Here is a 16,482-nt window from a genome sequence, read left to right as displayed (position 1 = left end):
AGCCAGCGCCTTCCGCAGGGCAGAGCAGCAGGGTTGCTCATCCTTCCCTAGTCAAAGCCTGTGTGAATGCAGATTACTGAGAGCAAATGACAACCGAGTGAGAGCTCACTGGGTTATAAATCTAAACATGCTAGGGACCCAGTGGAGCCCGTGTGGGAGCAAGTTCCCCACACGGGAACTTGGGGATAGGAGAAAGTGGAGATTTGTGCACAGTCGCTCAAGCTGCTGCTGGTTGTATTTGAAGCGCCTCTAGCCATGGACATGGGGATGGCTTAGGTCATTAGAAGAACAGACCAGAGAATGAGTCCCCAGCAGGTAGAGCCTGGACATTGGAAAAGGCAGCATCCAGGAGACCTGAATTCTGTCCGGGACTGTGAGTGGCCACCAGTGTGGCCTCAGGTGAAAAAGTGCCCTCTGACATGAAATGTGGCCCAGACAGCTGTGTTCCCTGCACCAGTGCTGTGAAGAACAGAGGCGATTAATGGAGAATGCTTGGCTGTCCCTCTGTGCTTTTGCCCAGGGAGATATTCTGGTGAGCAAAACATAATCTGAACAAATAAAGGTAAATTATCAGTAATCTGTGTTCTTTACTATCTATACATACATATCTGTTGTTCAGTCACTAAAGTCATGTCCAACTCTCTGTGACCCCATGGACTATAGCCCCTCAGGCTCCTCTGTCTATGGGATTTCCTAAGGCAAAAATAAAGGAGTGAATTGCCATGCCCTCCTGCATGGGATCTTCCTCACCCAGCGGTCAAACCCACATCTCTAACGTCTCCTGCATTGGGAGGCAGGTTCTTTACCACTAGTGCCACCTGAGAAGCCCTCCTGTATGGGATACCTACCTGAAGAATAGAATGACATTTGGACTAGGAAATCACTGGCTTTTTATTGATCAAGGTCTAAAAAAATGTTTATGTTTTTGCTTTGAGTAGTTAATATTGTTTTCTTTCCTCAGTGTCAATTCATTTTTGTTTGGCTGAGCATATAGGAATGAATCATCTACCATGTACTGAAAAAGAGTGATAGAACTTCAGCATGCATGCACACATGCTAAGTTGCTTCAGTTGTGTCTGACTCATTGAGACCCTATGGACTGTAGCCCTTCACCCTTCTCTGTGCGTAGGATTTTCCAGGCAAGAATACTTGAGTGGATTGCCTTGCCCTCCTCCAGGGCATCTTCCCTTCCCAAGGCTCATACCAGCGTCTCTTATGTCTCCTGCATTGGCAGGTGGATTCTCTACCTCTAGCGCCACTTGAAAAGCCCAAAACCTAGAACATATGGTGCCAAATATGCCATAATTGCTCTCAGTTTTGAATGCTGTGTATGAGGCCTATGGGTAGAAAGCTGATACAAAGGGAATTGATGCTTTTTTCCCATTTAAAAATTCCAGGGACCATGGCACGTGGTGTCTGCCCAGTATTTGAGTTGCTTAGCTGTTGGATACAGTGCTTTATTTCTCCTGCTAGCAAAGGCTTTGGCACAGAGTGAGTGTTTAATAAATGATGTCTTATTGAATTATGTAGATGTATCAGGATGAGCTGAAACTGTCGCTGTTGCTATCAGGGGCTGATAAGTTATGTGAGATTTAAAAACAAACTGTTTGGATGTAATACCAGTAACACCAGATGACTGAGAACAGAAAGGAACATGCCATTAGTCAGGGTTATAATTTTGTGAGTAATAAGGTCAGTCAATTTAATAGGAAGGATATGGATCTCCTATGTAGACTGCAAGGAAACTTATTAGATTAAATTAATTGTTTCTAGTAGAAAATAACTCTAATGGTAGAAAATTGTGTTTTCCTTTACATTTTTAGGGGGAAATGTGCTTCTATGTCACTGGCAGAGAGAAATAGGTTTGTTGCCATGAAATCAGAAAGAGTTTAAACAGAGAAAGGCTCTACTGGACATCCTCCAATGTCTGAGGGGAAGAATTTGCAAGACATAAGAAGGGACTAAATCCAAGTTTCCACTATGCGGTAGAGAGACACTGGCCGGTCCTGCAGAAGGAAAAATAGCTTCTAGGAAACCAAGGGAAGGACTAGGAGCTACTCAGAAACTCTGCAAAATGGTGACATTCAATTAGTCTACATTCCAAATACCTACAAACAAGAAAGCAGATTAATTAAAGTTATCATACTTTTTAAATTAAATAAAATTACTCATACCTCATATTATATTTAAGACTAGAGGATGTAAGCAAGGAACTATTCAGAAAGTGAATGATTCTGTGGCCATCTGATACATGTTACCTGATAAAGTATAAAGCAAGAGACATCCTTCGGCAGTGATTCTAGTCTAAGAGACAGGAAAATTGATTCCCTTAATTCTTGGTCCATTACCCTAGAAGCACACCGGGAGACAAACACTACTGGCCAGAAAAACATGCATTTGTGTCTAAAGGCATCTTCTGTACATGGCACTCACAGCCTTAGCAACAGTAGCATTGAACTGTATTCCTTGTCCAGAAATGTATGACATTATCTAGCAGCTCCATGGATTCTATAAATATAAATAGCATAGTGATAGCAACTAAATAACAAAAATAAGTACAACTTTCATTTATTGATTGTCCCTTGTACCTGACACCATAGTTATTCACTGTATTTTCATTTTTTATGATACTACTGTATATATAAATTCTAGTATTTCCATTTTATAGGTTAATAGTTTATGTCAGAGCCTGTTCTAGAGCTTACTTAAGGCTAATTTTCTTTAAAGTAGTTGCCTGGAAAATCCCATGGACGGAGGAGCCTGGTAGGCTGCAGTCCATGGGGTCGCTAAGAGTTGGACACGACTGAACAACTTCACTTTCACTTTTCACTTTCATGCATTGGAGAAGGAAATGGCAACCCACTCCAGTGTTCTTGCCTGTAGAATCTCAGGGACGGGGGAGCCTGGTGGGCTGCCGTCTATGGGGTTGCACAGAGTCAGATACGACTGAAGCAACTTAGCAGCAGCAGCAGCAGTGGAGTTGATATTTGAATCACAGTCTGTTTATCTCCAAAGTACATAGGTTTTCGTAATAGAGCATTCTTCTAATACTAATTGATTCTCTGCTAATATTTATAAATATATTCATGTAGCCAATAAAGAGAGGAAGTCATTGCTAGAGAGATGAAGGAAGTGAGGAAAGGAAGTGCATTTGTCTGGAGTCATAAAGTAGAAAGGAAGAAAAATGATATAAATAAAAGAAACAGGATAAAGGAAAAGTTTCCAACTAAGAACCCAGGTTTCTCACCAGATGGTTCCTAAGAATAAAAAGGCCTAAAACGACTTAGAGAGGATTTTCTGTGAGGCAAAGTTAGGTCTCCTAAAAATTCTCAGCTTGGTAAGTGCAAATTAAATGTAAAAATAGACATTTTTCATAACATCCCCTATGTAATCTTGTACATTTCAAACTTCAGGAGAAAATTGGATAAAATTGAGTGGAACTGTCAAAATGCATGACCTAATCTGATGCAGCCCTTGCTAAGACAGGGGATTTGCTGGTTGGAGCCCAAACACTTCTTTCAGTCTTTTAAGCACCTTTCATGGCTCTCCTCACACACCTCCCGTGTTCATAGACCCAGAGGGCTTCGTGTCAGGGGCTGGGATGGCTTCTCAGCATCCACCTCCCTAAGCTGGTGCCCAGCACACAGTGGTTTCTCGCTGAGCTTCCCGTTTTCCTTCATATCCTGCCACTGCCATTTACCTTCTGTGTCATCAACAACAGGTTACTCAATCGCTGTAACCCTCTTTGTCTCCATTTCCATATGTGAGTTCAAACAGCAAAGATAGTATCTGTCTCAGAGCTGTTGACGGCAGTGTTTGAAGTAACATGCACGACTCGGGGCTAACTCCATGCTGAAAAATAGACTCAAGGCTAGGGCCTGGAGGATATGCAGAGTGGAGGAAAATACTTCTTCTGACTTCAAAGAATCTGTAATCCAGCCAAAGCAGAAGGTTCATTGTGAACAAGTTCGTACAGTGGAATGAGCTTTAAAATCAGGCATGAGCTTGAAACCTACTTTCTCCCCTTACTGGGTGATAGAAAGTTACCAAAAATCCCTGCACCTCATGATCACCTTAAGTAATGGAGCCCTGATATTTGTATCAGGGAAGTGTGTGAACATTAGAGATATTGTAGGTTACAAACTTGGAAAAAAAGTGTAGATACTCACAAGAGATGTGCATTATCATCATTAATTCAAATAGCATGAACTCATGAAAGCAGTAACCTAAGGAAAAAATATATAACAAATATCACTGGGGGAATATAGTGTATAGGATGCTATGATAACTTAGGAGAAGAGAGGTGCTTTTAGCTGGAGACAGGAGGAAGATGAAGAATAGTATAATAGGATTTCAAGAAAAAGAACATGGGGCAAGTTTTAAGAAGAAAGAACAGCTTGAACTAAATGATTGCCTCAGGAAATTTGGCGTGGTTTATGTAACAATAGTTTGTTCATTTTAAAACACAGTATAGAATGAATGTTGTTCAGTCTCTCAGTCGTGTCCAACCCTTTGGACCCCATGGACAGCACCAGGCTTCCCTGTCCTTCACTATCTCCCAGAGCTTGCTCAAGCTCATGTCCATTGAGTCAGTGATGCCATCCAACCATCTCATCCTCTGTCATCCCCTTCTCCTCCTGCCCTCAATCTTTCCCAGCATCAGGGTCTTTTCCAATGAGTCAGCTCTTCACGTTAGGTGGTCAAAGCACTGGAGCTTCAGCTTCAGCATCAGTCCTTCCAATGAATATTCAGGACTGCTTTCCTTTAGGATTGACTGGTTTGATCTCCTTGAAGTTCAAAGGGATCTCAAGAGTCTTCTCCAACACCACAGTTCAAAAGCATCAATTCTTTGCTGTTCAGCCTTCTTTATGGTCCAACTCTCACATCCATACATGATTCCTGGAAAAACCATAGCTTAGACTATATGGAACTTTGTCATAAAAATGAAGAAGATTGAGGTTTGGATTGTGTATTCTACTGGTAAAGGAGAATCATTGAAATTTTGAGAGCAGGAAATATTAATGCAGATGTTTCAGAAAGACAAGCACAAGAAAGCTATAGAGTTCAAATGTAGGGAAATACAGTAGGGATAAGAGCAACTAGAATAAGAGATCAGTAGTCTAACTAGCAAGAAATGACAGTGGCTAACATGATCATCTACTATGTGCCAGATAGGTACTCAGTGCTTTAAAGGCATTGTTTTTTGATGGTGGTTTAGTTGCTAAGACATGTCTGACTCTTTTGACCCCGCAGACTATAGCTTGCCAGGCTCCTCTGTCCATGGGATTCTCCTGGAAAAATTCTGGAGTGGGTTGCCATTTCCTTCTCCAAGAGATCTTCCCAACCCAGGGATAGAACCTGGGTCTATGCAGGAAACTTTGTTTTGTACATCCTCACAATTATGTTTTATTTTAATCTATGTTTTGCAAATGAAGGAACTAAAGCTTAGAGCTTAGGGCTTCCTGCATAGCTCAGTTGGTCAAGAATCTGCCTGCAATGCAGGAGACGTGGGTTCTATCCCTGTGTCAGAAAGATCCCCTGGAGAAGGAAATGGCAACCCACTCCAGTATTCTTGCCTGGAGAATCCCAAGGACAGAAGAGCCTGACAGGCTACAGTCCACGGGGTCGCAAGAGTTGGACACGACTCACGACTTAGCTACTAAGCCACCACCACAGCTTACAGGGGTGAAGTTAAAGCTCTAAGTCATACCTCAGTTGAGTTATTTTGAGCTTAGGATTCAAGTGAAGCATGTTTCACACCAAAATCCATGTTTTGTATGAAACTCAAAGGTTTCATACACTGGGTTGCATTTTTAAAATTCTAGATGAAGAGACAACATAAAACAAAGGTGTAGCCAGGAGGGTAATGTCTGGGCATTAAGAAAATGTAAACTATTTTGTGCTTGCATTTGTGTACCTGCTTTGGAACATAACTCCAAACAAGTTAAGCACACAAGAATTTACTACAGTGGTAAACACATAATTATAAATATATATGTACATTATTTGTTGAATGACTAAGTGAACTGCTCTGCATATTTTATGCCAGACCTGTTAGACATGTGGTATACTAGCATCAACACTGAGGGCCTTGGGACTTCCTTGGCAATCCAGTGAGTAAGACTCCACACTTCCTCTGCAGAAGGCATGGGTTCGATCCCTGATCTGGGAACTAACATCCCTCATGCTGCGAGGTACAGCCAAAAAGAAAAAAGAAAGTCAAGGTCTCTCCCATGTTAGGCGTTCTCCCTGCCTGTACATGGAAGAAGCATGTTCTTGGAGAGTGATGTGACAAACCTTCCCATGTCCACCTTGTTTTTAAAATCCTGCAGTGGCCTGGCAGTGGTACCTGAAGATGAAGTTCATCCTCAGGAAAACACAGCAGAAGAGGCTCTTGTGGCAGGGACCCTGGTTAGCTTTCAAGTCTTAACTTTGTCTGCTTTTCCCTTATGCCTGCGGCCAGCACACTGAGTTTTTAGACATTACTGAAACATGTCATGCTATTTCATGTTTCCCTAGCTTTTTACTTGTCATGTCTTTGATCTGGGGTGCTTGGACATGTTTTCATGCTGCTTCTTTTCCTGGCAGATAAAGTCCTCTCACTCTGCTGACTCCCATGTGAACTCTCCCTGGGGCCATGCAGCTCAGAACACGTGGCTGGTCGCTCTTCCTTTTCCAGCATGTGGCCCTTTCCTCCATTCTTTGTTTCCCACTGTGCCATGAGTGCCTCTTTTCTGCTTTCTGAGCACCCAGCATCGTGCTCGGCCCATAAAAGTCAGACAAAATATCCACTCAAGTAAGATACTTATATAGCACTGAGCACTAATATTTTCTTAAAGTATTTAGTTGACTGAATGTATTTGTTTTCTCTATCAGAGGACCATAAACTCATTGAAGTTAGGTAAAATGTTACTGAACTTAGTAGCCATAGTCTGTAGGTGTTTAGAGCTGCTTATTCACTGAAGACTCACTAACTGTTCTGGCCTAATTATCATCCTACTCTGAACGTTCTGCTTACTCCATCTCACCAGCACTGTGGTTGTCATCATAACATCTCCATCAGTCTTTCACCATTAACACCACCAAGTCATTGTCACCCAACCACATTCTATGGAAGCCAAATTACAAATGCTTTGCAATAAGATATACATTTAGAATCCTGATTTACCAGTTGCTAGCTACATGAACGGAGAAGGCAATGGCACCCCACTCCAGTACTCTTGCCTGGAAAATCCCATGGACAGAGGAGCCTGGTAGGCTGCAGTCCATGGGGTCGCTAAGAGTCGGACACGGCTGAGCGACTTCACTTTCACTTTTCACTTTCATGCATTGGAGAAGGAAATGGCAACGCACTCCAGTGTTCTTGCCTGGAGAATCCCAGGGATGGTGGATCCTGGTGGGCTTCCGTCTATGGGGTTGCACAGAGTCGGACACAACTGAGGCGATTTAGCAGCAGCAGCAGCAGCTACATGAACCTGCGCGATATCCTTATATTTAAAATATGTTAACAAATCCAAGCTCATACTTCTTGTCAGGACAGGCAAGTAAATTAGAGAGGGGTTGTTGGGGCAAGGAATAGCAGCTTTAGAAAAGTCAGCGGACCACGAGGATGGTGGCCTAGTGTCCCAAAGAATCATCTTCCCTAAGTTAGAAATCGGGCTTCTCTTACACTGCAAGGGGAGAGGGGTGTGGTTGGTTGTTGTAAACTTCTTGGTTCTGGACTTCTTCATTCTTACAATCATCCAGCTAGGTCGGGTCACAGTGTTCCTGTTCAGTTCAGTTCAGTAGCTCAGTCATGTCTGACTCTTTGTGACCCCATGGACTGCAGCACGCCAGGCCTTCCTGTCCATCACTGACTCCAGGAGTCTGCTCAAACTCAGGTCCATCGAGTCGCTGATGCCATCCAACCATCTCACCCTCTGTTGTCCCCTTATCCTCCGGCCATCAATCTTTCCCAGCATCCAGGTCTTTTCCAATGAGTCAGTTCTTTGCATCAGATGCCAAAGTATTGGAGTTTTCAGCTTCAGCATCAGTCCTTCAATAAATATTCAGGACTGATCTCCTTTAGGATGGACTGGTTGAATCTCCTTGCAGTCCAAGGGACTCTCAAGAGTCTTCTCCAACACCACAGTTCAAAAGCATCAATTCTTCAGTGCTCAGCTTTACAGGATTCCTGTAAACCTCCTGTAAACCTACAAAGCAAATCTTATTCTCTGTTCTACAACTTTTTATCTCTGTGTGAATGGAAAAGTACATTTAAAGGTCAGAGTTTTGAGAAGGGGCCATCTTGTATATTTCAGGCTAAAAGACAATGTTCTTGCATGTGTGCTAAGTCACTTCAGTCATGTCTGACTCTTTGTGACCCTGTGGACTGGAGCCTGCCGGGCTTCTCTGTCCAGGGGATTCTCCAGGCAAGAATACTAAAGTGGTTTGCCATGCCCTCCTCCAGAGGCTCTTCCTGACCCAGAGATTGAACCTGTGTCTCTTAGTCTGCATTGGTAGAGGGGTTCTTTACCACTAGTGCCACCTGGGAAGCCCAGTCAATAATTTTAACTTATAACAAAATCAGTAGAATTACAGAGGTTAAAGTAAAAGAAACAGATTCAATATGGAGTCAAATTTGAACTTCTCTTTTACAAATAGACATAACAGTACCAATCTGTAGATATATGATGATGATGAAATTAGAAATGATTGCAAGTGCTTAGTTCAGTGATAAGGGTTAATTGATGGAAAGGATTAGGAGGGGAGTTTCATCATATGTCGCATTTTGGGTAGTGAGGCATGGGTGTATACAGTGGTTGAAGTCAACAAATAGTATAAAATCTGTACATTTCATCTTAAAAGAGTAATGATTGATTAATTGATTAATTAATTAAAGGGCAGGAGTCACTGGTGACCATGGTTTTCTGCATCAGCCAGCCGGTTAATGAAAGGGCTTGCGCTTCAGAAACTCCTATTTCCTCCCCTCTGTTTCTGTCCAAAGTTACTCTTGACTTTGGCCACCTACAAGTCAAAACTTGCCCCCATTTTGGCATGGGGACACATCCAGTGCCCACAGTCTTCCACCACCCGTTCACAGCTTCACATAATTAAAAATCAAATGTCATAATATCTCAGAGAAGGCAATGGCACCCCACTCCAGTACTCTTGCCTGGAGAGTCCCATGGACGGAGGAACCTGGTGGGCTGCAGTCCATGGGGTTGCTAAGGGTCAGACACGACTGAGCGACTTCACTTTCACTTTTCACTTTCATGCATTGGAGAAGGAAATGGCAACCCACTCCAGTGTTCTTGCCTGGAGAATCCCAGGGACGGCGGAGCCTGGTGGGCTGCTGTCTATGGGGTCACACAGAGTTGGACACGACTGAAGCGACTTAGCAGCAGCAGCAGCAGCAACATTTTTGTCCTCCCCTTTTAAACTTTCTTTGCCCACTGATCCATCTAGCTTCTAAACATTAAAATTATGAGTTTAGTTTATGTGTGAATTTGTCACTGAATAAACTGCAGCTCAGAGAAGTTAAGTTTTCAAAGTCCCAGAAATATTTTTAAGTACCAAAATCCAGATCTGTGTGAGTACAAATATGCTTGCTCCACTCTAATGTATGACCTGAGAACAAGAGGGTTTTTAGAGTCATCTTGAACAAAGTTGTGTTCTGGAGGAAATGTTCCAATAGAGCCTACCTGTTTAAAAATAGAGCAGACACTTTTAGCCTTTCAGATTTCTGCATGTGTCAGTATTGAAAAGCTAATTAATCCATGTCAATTAGGGGAAAATTATGTTAATTTGCTGTATATTAAATATGTTTTTGTCTCTGCATCCCAAAGTAGTAGTGAGTTCAGTGTGTCTAATTTTACTTCCCTCTCATTTAATTTGTGTGTTATTACTCAATAAATATTGATCAATTCATTTATCATTCATCAAGCACTTAATATGTGAAAATCTATACAGAAAAACAGAGTGACTATACAGAAAAACATATAAAAGTAAGAGAATTCCATAGTCAGAACATAGTTTGTATAAAGTGCTTTTTTCTTGACTAGATTTATTCAAAATATATCAATACAAAAGATGTATTCAGAGGTCGAGGGGCTAAGGGAAGGTAGATCGACTGAGGAAAGGTAGAATAAAAGGGAAATATTCTACTGTGTCCTCAGTCATGTCTGACTCTTTATGACCCCATGGACTGTAGCCTGCCAGGCTCCTCTGTCCATCAAATTTTCCAGGCAAGAATACTGAGTGGGTAGCCATTCCCTTCCCCAAGGCATCTTCCTGACCCAAGTATTAAAACCGCGTCTACTCCAGTTCCTATATTGGCAGGCTGGTTCTTTACCACTGAGCCACCTGGGAAGCCCAAATGTCCCTTTAGAGAAGGAAAAGCAACAACCTGTGTATCCTTTTAATGGGACTATTCTGCCATGCCTTCCCATTGTCCATCTTACCTTGAGGATGTACAGGCAGATAATGGGAAGTGGAACTCTCAAAACTCAACAACAACAACAAAAAAATCCAGTTAAAATATGGCCACAGGACATGAACAGTAATTTCCCCAAAGAGGATACAGAGATGACAAATAAGGATATAAAAACCCTTTCAAGATCACTAACCATTCAGTTCAGTTCAGTCCCTCAGTCGTGTCCGACTCTTTGCGACTCCATGAATCTCAGCATGCCAGGCCTCCCTGTCCATCACCAACTCCCAGAGTTCACTCAGACTCACATCCATCGAGTCAGTGATGCCATCCAGCCATCTCATCCTCTGTCGTCCCCTTCTCCTCCTGCCCCCAATCCCTCCCAGCATCAGAGTCTTTTCCAATGAGTCAACTCTTCGCATGAGGTGGCCAAAGTACTGGAGTTTCAGCTTTAGCATCATTCCTTCCAAAGAAATCCCAGGGCTGATCTCCCTTAGGATGGACTGGTTGGATCTCCTTGCAGTCCAAGGGACTCTCAGGAGTATTCTCCAGCACCACAGTTCAAAAGCATCAATTATCCAGTGCTCAGGTTTCTTCACAGTCCAACTCTCACATCCATACATGACCACTGGAAAAACCATAGCCTTGACTAGATGGACCTTTGTTGACAAAGTAATGTCTCTGCTTTTCAATATGCTATCTAGGTTGGTCATAACTTTTCTTCCAAGGAGTAAGTGTCTTTTAATTTCATGGCTGCAATCACCATCTGCAGTGATTTTGGAGCCCCCCAAAAAATAAAGTCTGACACTGTTTCCCCATATATTTCCCAAGAAGTGATTGGACCAGATGCCATGATCTTTGTCTTCTGAATGTTGAGCTTTAAGCCAACTTTTTCACTCTCCTCTTTCACTTTCATCAAGAGGCTTTTTAGTTCCTCTTCACTTTCTGCTATAAGGGTGATGTCATCTGCATATCTGAGGTTATTGATATTTCTCCCGGCAATCTTGATTCCAGCTTGTGCTTCTTCCAGCCCAGTGTTTCTCACATACTGTGCATATAAGTTAAGTAACCAAGGTGACAATATACAGCCTTGACGTATTCCTTTTCCTATTTGGAACCAGTCTGCTGTTCCATGTCCAGTTCTAACTGCTGCTTCCTGACCTGCATATAGGTTTCTCAAGAGGCAGGTCAGGCGGTCTGGTATTCCCATCTCTTTCAGAATTTTCCACAGTTTATTGTGATCCACACAGTCAAAGGCTTTGGCATAGTCAATAAAGCAGAAATAGATGTTTTTCTGGAACTCTCTTGCTTTTTCCATGATCCAGCAGACCATTGATTTGACCAACAAATACAAATTAAAACAATTGTTTATCATTACCCTTCCTTCTATCAGAATGACTACAGATATGGTTATAACACTAACTGCTGGCAAGATGTGGAAAAACTTAATTGCTTGTGCATTGGTGGTAGGAATGCAGACTGCTGCAGAAAACCTGAAAAACTGCTTGGCCATTTCTTAGAAAACTAACCATGCAACCACCATACTGTCTAGACGTTTCACTTTGGGGGCATTTATCCCAGAGAAATAAATTTTTATGTCCACAAAAAAAATCTGAATACAAATGTTCATACTAGCTTTGTTCATAAAAGCCTTAAGCTAGAAAGGACTCAGATATCCTTCAGTGAGCATATGATTAAACGAACTTGGTACATCAACATCATGGAATGCTGCTGCTGCTGCTGCCAAGTCGCTTCAGTCGTGTCTTATTCTGTGCGACCCCAGAGACGGCAGCCCACCAGGCTCCCCTGTCCCTGGGATTCTCCAGGCAAGAACACTGGAGTGGGTTGCCATTGCCTTCTCCAATGCAGGAAAGTGAAAAGTGAAAGTGAAGTCACTCAGTCATGTCCGACCCTCAGCGACCCCATGGACTGCAGCCCACCAGGCTCCTCTGTCCATGAGATTCTCCAGGCAAGAGTACTGGAGTGGGGTGCCATTGCCTTCTCCGCATGGAATACTACTCAGCAATTAAAAACAAAACAAAACAAAACAGATTATTGATACTCACAGCACCTGGATAAATCTTCCAAGAATCATGTTGAGTGAAAAAAGACATTCTCAAAATAACACATACTGCATGGTTCCACTTCTATAACATACTTGAAATGAGCAAACACTTCTCAATACTTCTCAATGCTCTTATTCTGATATATAAAATCCATGATTTTATGTATCAGAAACATGCTGTTGACTTGATTTCCAACAAAATGGGATTTTTGTTTGGTGAGCCACAAAGTAGCTTCTTTAAAGAAAGTAATGAAGCTTAAAATGTGAGAAGAAAAATCAAGAGTGTATGTATGGGTGGATATACATGAGGTTGATTTTAATTTATTCTTTTCTATTTAAAAGACACATATATGAATATTTTTATTTAGTTTATTTTTTGTGTAGGTAATGTGTTCACATGGTTCAAAATCCCAGGTGTTAAAAGAGTTCATGGTGCAGTGATTCCAGCACTTGGTGTTTCCTTTCTTCCTAGACAATTTCTTACTTTATTAATTTGTTGTTCTAAAGTGTTTTTGGCTTAGCCTTGAAGCTTCATATAATTTTACTTGCTCTATGTTTATTAAGTAAGTCTCCAGATCTCTGATTTTTTTCACCTGCAGCACATCGTTTGTTTGTTTGTTTGTTTTTAATTTTCCTGCTTATAGTCTTCTTAAAGTTTGACAAACCTAGACAGCATATTAAAAAGCAGAGACACTGCCGACAAAGGTCTGTACAGTCAAATCTATGTGTTTTTTCCAATAATCTTGTATGGATGTGAGAGTTGGACCATAAAGAAGGATGAACACCAAAGAACTGATGCTTTTGAACATCAGTATTGGAGAAGACTCTTGACAGTCCCTTGGCCTTCAAGGAGATCAAACCAGTCAGTCCTAAAGGAAATCAACCCTGAATATTCATTGGAAGGACTGATGTTGAAGCTGAAGTACCAATACTTTGGCCACCTGCTGTGAAGAGCTGACTCATTAGAAAAGACCCTGAAGCTGGGAAAGATTGAGGGCAGGAGGAGAAGGGGACGACAGAAGATGAGATGGTGGGATGGCATCACCGACTCAATGGACATGAGTTTGAGCAGGCTCTGGGAGCGGGTGATGGACGGGGAAGCCTGGCGTGCTGCAGTCCATGGGGTTGCAAAGAGTCGGACACGACTGAGCGACTGAACAAAAACGCCATCTTACAACATCGTTCACATGTCAAATAGGGTGATTTTTAAGTATTAACTACAGTCTATCGCTCACTTCCAGCTTTTTCAGAAAAAAATGAAACCTTAACTCCTAACAGTGGTGCCCTCTGTGTCATGTGGCGGGCCTCCCGCCCTCACCTCTGACATCAGCCTAAACACTCTCCTCTGCTCACCACACGGCGACTGCACTTGCTGTTTCCTTGCTTGGAATGCTCTTCCACCAGACCTTCTCCTCCCGAGGTTCTTCTGGCTTTCAGAGCTCTGTTGAAATATTCCTTTTTCATAAAAGCCTCCTTTATATACACCCTGTCTGAAACTGTCATTCTCCATCCGCATCCTCTCCTTCACTCTGCCAAATTATTCTGCTTCACTTTCTTTGCAGTGTTCCACAATTTACATAATCTCTTTTATGTATTAGTTTACTGTTCTTTTTTCAAACTGACTGATCTCTCAAAAATATGTGTCTAATCAGGATCGGCACAGAGACACCACTCGTCTTGTTGACAACTGCATTTTCCTAGAACAGGGCTTGAACACCAAGGATAACTGAGAACAGTTTTGTTGAATGTATAAATGAATAAATAAGCCACTAGGTAATTACTACACAAGTTAAAAGACCAGTTATGTAACATCTGAGGGATATTTTTCCCATGTCTATCTGGCATAATATTAATTCCATGATATGTTTTAAACAATAGGTATTACACTGGTGATAACTCTTTTCTCCCTAAGATCCTCATAGCTGGGCTCTAGGGAAAGTGAGAAGAAGACAGAGGAGGAGAGGAGAAAGGGGAGGTGAACAAGGGAAGGGGGAGAAGAGAGAAAAGCGGGAGAGAGAGGGACAGGGACGGAGAAAAAGAATTCTAAAACCTCAAGAATAAATATAGTCAGTCCCTGAGCGTGCGCAATTCCGTTCTGTTATTCAACCACACAGTGTTAAATTAGGGATCCTGCAGAGGTAATGTCAGAGTTTTCACAAAATTTGACATATGTAATCTTATAAATTACAGGGTTTATTTAATCAAAAAAGAGACAGCTATTTGAGGGGCAAGTTAGGCATTTTTTTAAATAAAAATAAAGGAATAACCATTTGATTGTCTGGGGATCTTAGTACCCAGGCTGTGTATTTCAGTGTACAAGCTAGCTTGAGTTAGGACAAAATAGTGTATAAAACGATACAGGTGAATCTGATACCTAGCAGCACTACAAATTCTTTGACTCTCAATGAGCTTAGACTACAAACCACACACACTTAGCACACACCCCTTAGCACTGTGATATTTCTTCCTTTTCATTCTGCAAAGTGGCATGGTATAACATGAGTTTATCTCCATCATGTACAAGTTGAACATATATTTCACTTTACTTGGTGTTATCCCGACTTGTACTCCTTGTCTCAACGTTTTTATTAATAGTTCTCCCTGTTACTGTGAAAGAGTCTGAGTTTGGAAGATAAATTATGTTTATATTCCCTTGTCAGACGTTGCCGAATGGATCAAGAAGAAACTATGCACCTCACCATTCTAAACGTTTTCTATGATGTTGCCTAAGAACTCGTCCTTTGTCAGTTCATGGCCTGAGCCTAGAGATAATGCAAACAGTACTTAGGCAAGATGGTTTGATGCTGCTTAACAGTAGTTGTAAGCTCTCCAGACTGCCATGGCTGCACCCTTCTGCCTGCTGTTAAAACCTTTCCACTAAGCTAAGGTCACCTTTTAGATTCTCATAGCAATAGCATTCTATTTTTGATACTAAATTCTGTATCAGCTAGTGATTGACTTTGTTGTGGTTATTGTCATTGTTCAGTTGCTAAATTGTGTTCGACTCTTTGTGACCCCATGGACTGCTACATGATTGACTTTGGCTATGTTTACAATGTACCTAATGAATAGTGGCTTACACAAAAATGCTCATGTATTTTAACAGAAGGAGAATATGTGATCTTACCATCCCATTCTAGGAGGGCAATTTTCAAATTGTGCCTAGGGACACAGAGCTCCCCCAGACCCTTCCAGGGAAGTGATGAAGCCTATACTATTTCCATTATAATTTTAGGAGATCATTTCCCTGTTTTCATTGTGTGAAACATTTGCATTAATGATACAAAAGAAGAGGTGGCTGAAACTATTGGCATCTCAGTACAAATTGAGGCAGCAGAACCATCTATAAGATAAACCACCTGTTTCTTTATTGTCTCATACTTAATGAAAGAAGAATCAAGTCTGTTTTACTTTAAAATGCCTCGATAAAGCTACAGCTATAAGCCAAGAGAAAAGGCTTCAGAATGAAACCTACCTTCCCAGAATCTCAGTCTTGGACTTCTCAGTTCCAGAAGTAAGATAAATGCATTTCTTTTGTTTAAGCCACCCAATCTTTGGGAATTTTGCTATAGCAGCCCAAGCTGTAGGCTTTTGGATTAATACATAGAATGATGATAAAAGACATATGTGACCTTGAGCCTTGTTTCCTGGTCTAAAACAGGAGTACCAAGCAAACTCACATTTAAGAGTGTGAACTATGAAACCAGATTCTCTAAGTCACCAGTCCCCAACATTTTCAGCACCAGAGACTGGTTTCATGGAAAACAGTTTTTCTACCGACTGGGAAGGGAGGAGTGAGATGGTTTGGGGCTGATTCAAGTGCATTACATTTCTTGTGAACTTTATTTCTATTATTATTGCATCAGTTCCACCTCAGATCATTAGACATTAGATCTTGGAGGCTGGGGACTCTGTTCTAGATTGACTCTATTTCATAATTTTATAATTATGAATAGGCAAACTACTTCTCTCATTTGCTTCCCCATCAGAAAATGAGGCATTATAA

Source organism: Bubalus bubalis, chromosome 15 (genome assembly GCF_019923935.1).
Source record: "Bubalus bubalis isolate 160015118507 breed Murrah chromosome 15, NDDB_SH_1, whole genome shotgun sequence".
Taxonomy (NCBI): Eukaryota; Metazoa; Chordata; class Mammalia; order Artiodactyla; family Bovidae; genus Bubalus; species Bubalus bubalis.
Note: the sequence above shows the minus strand (reverse complement) of the source record.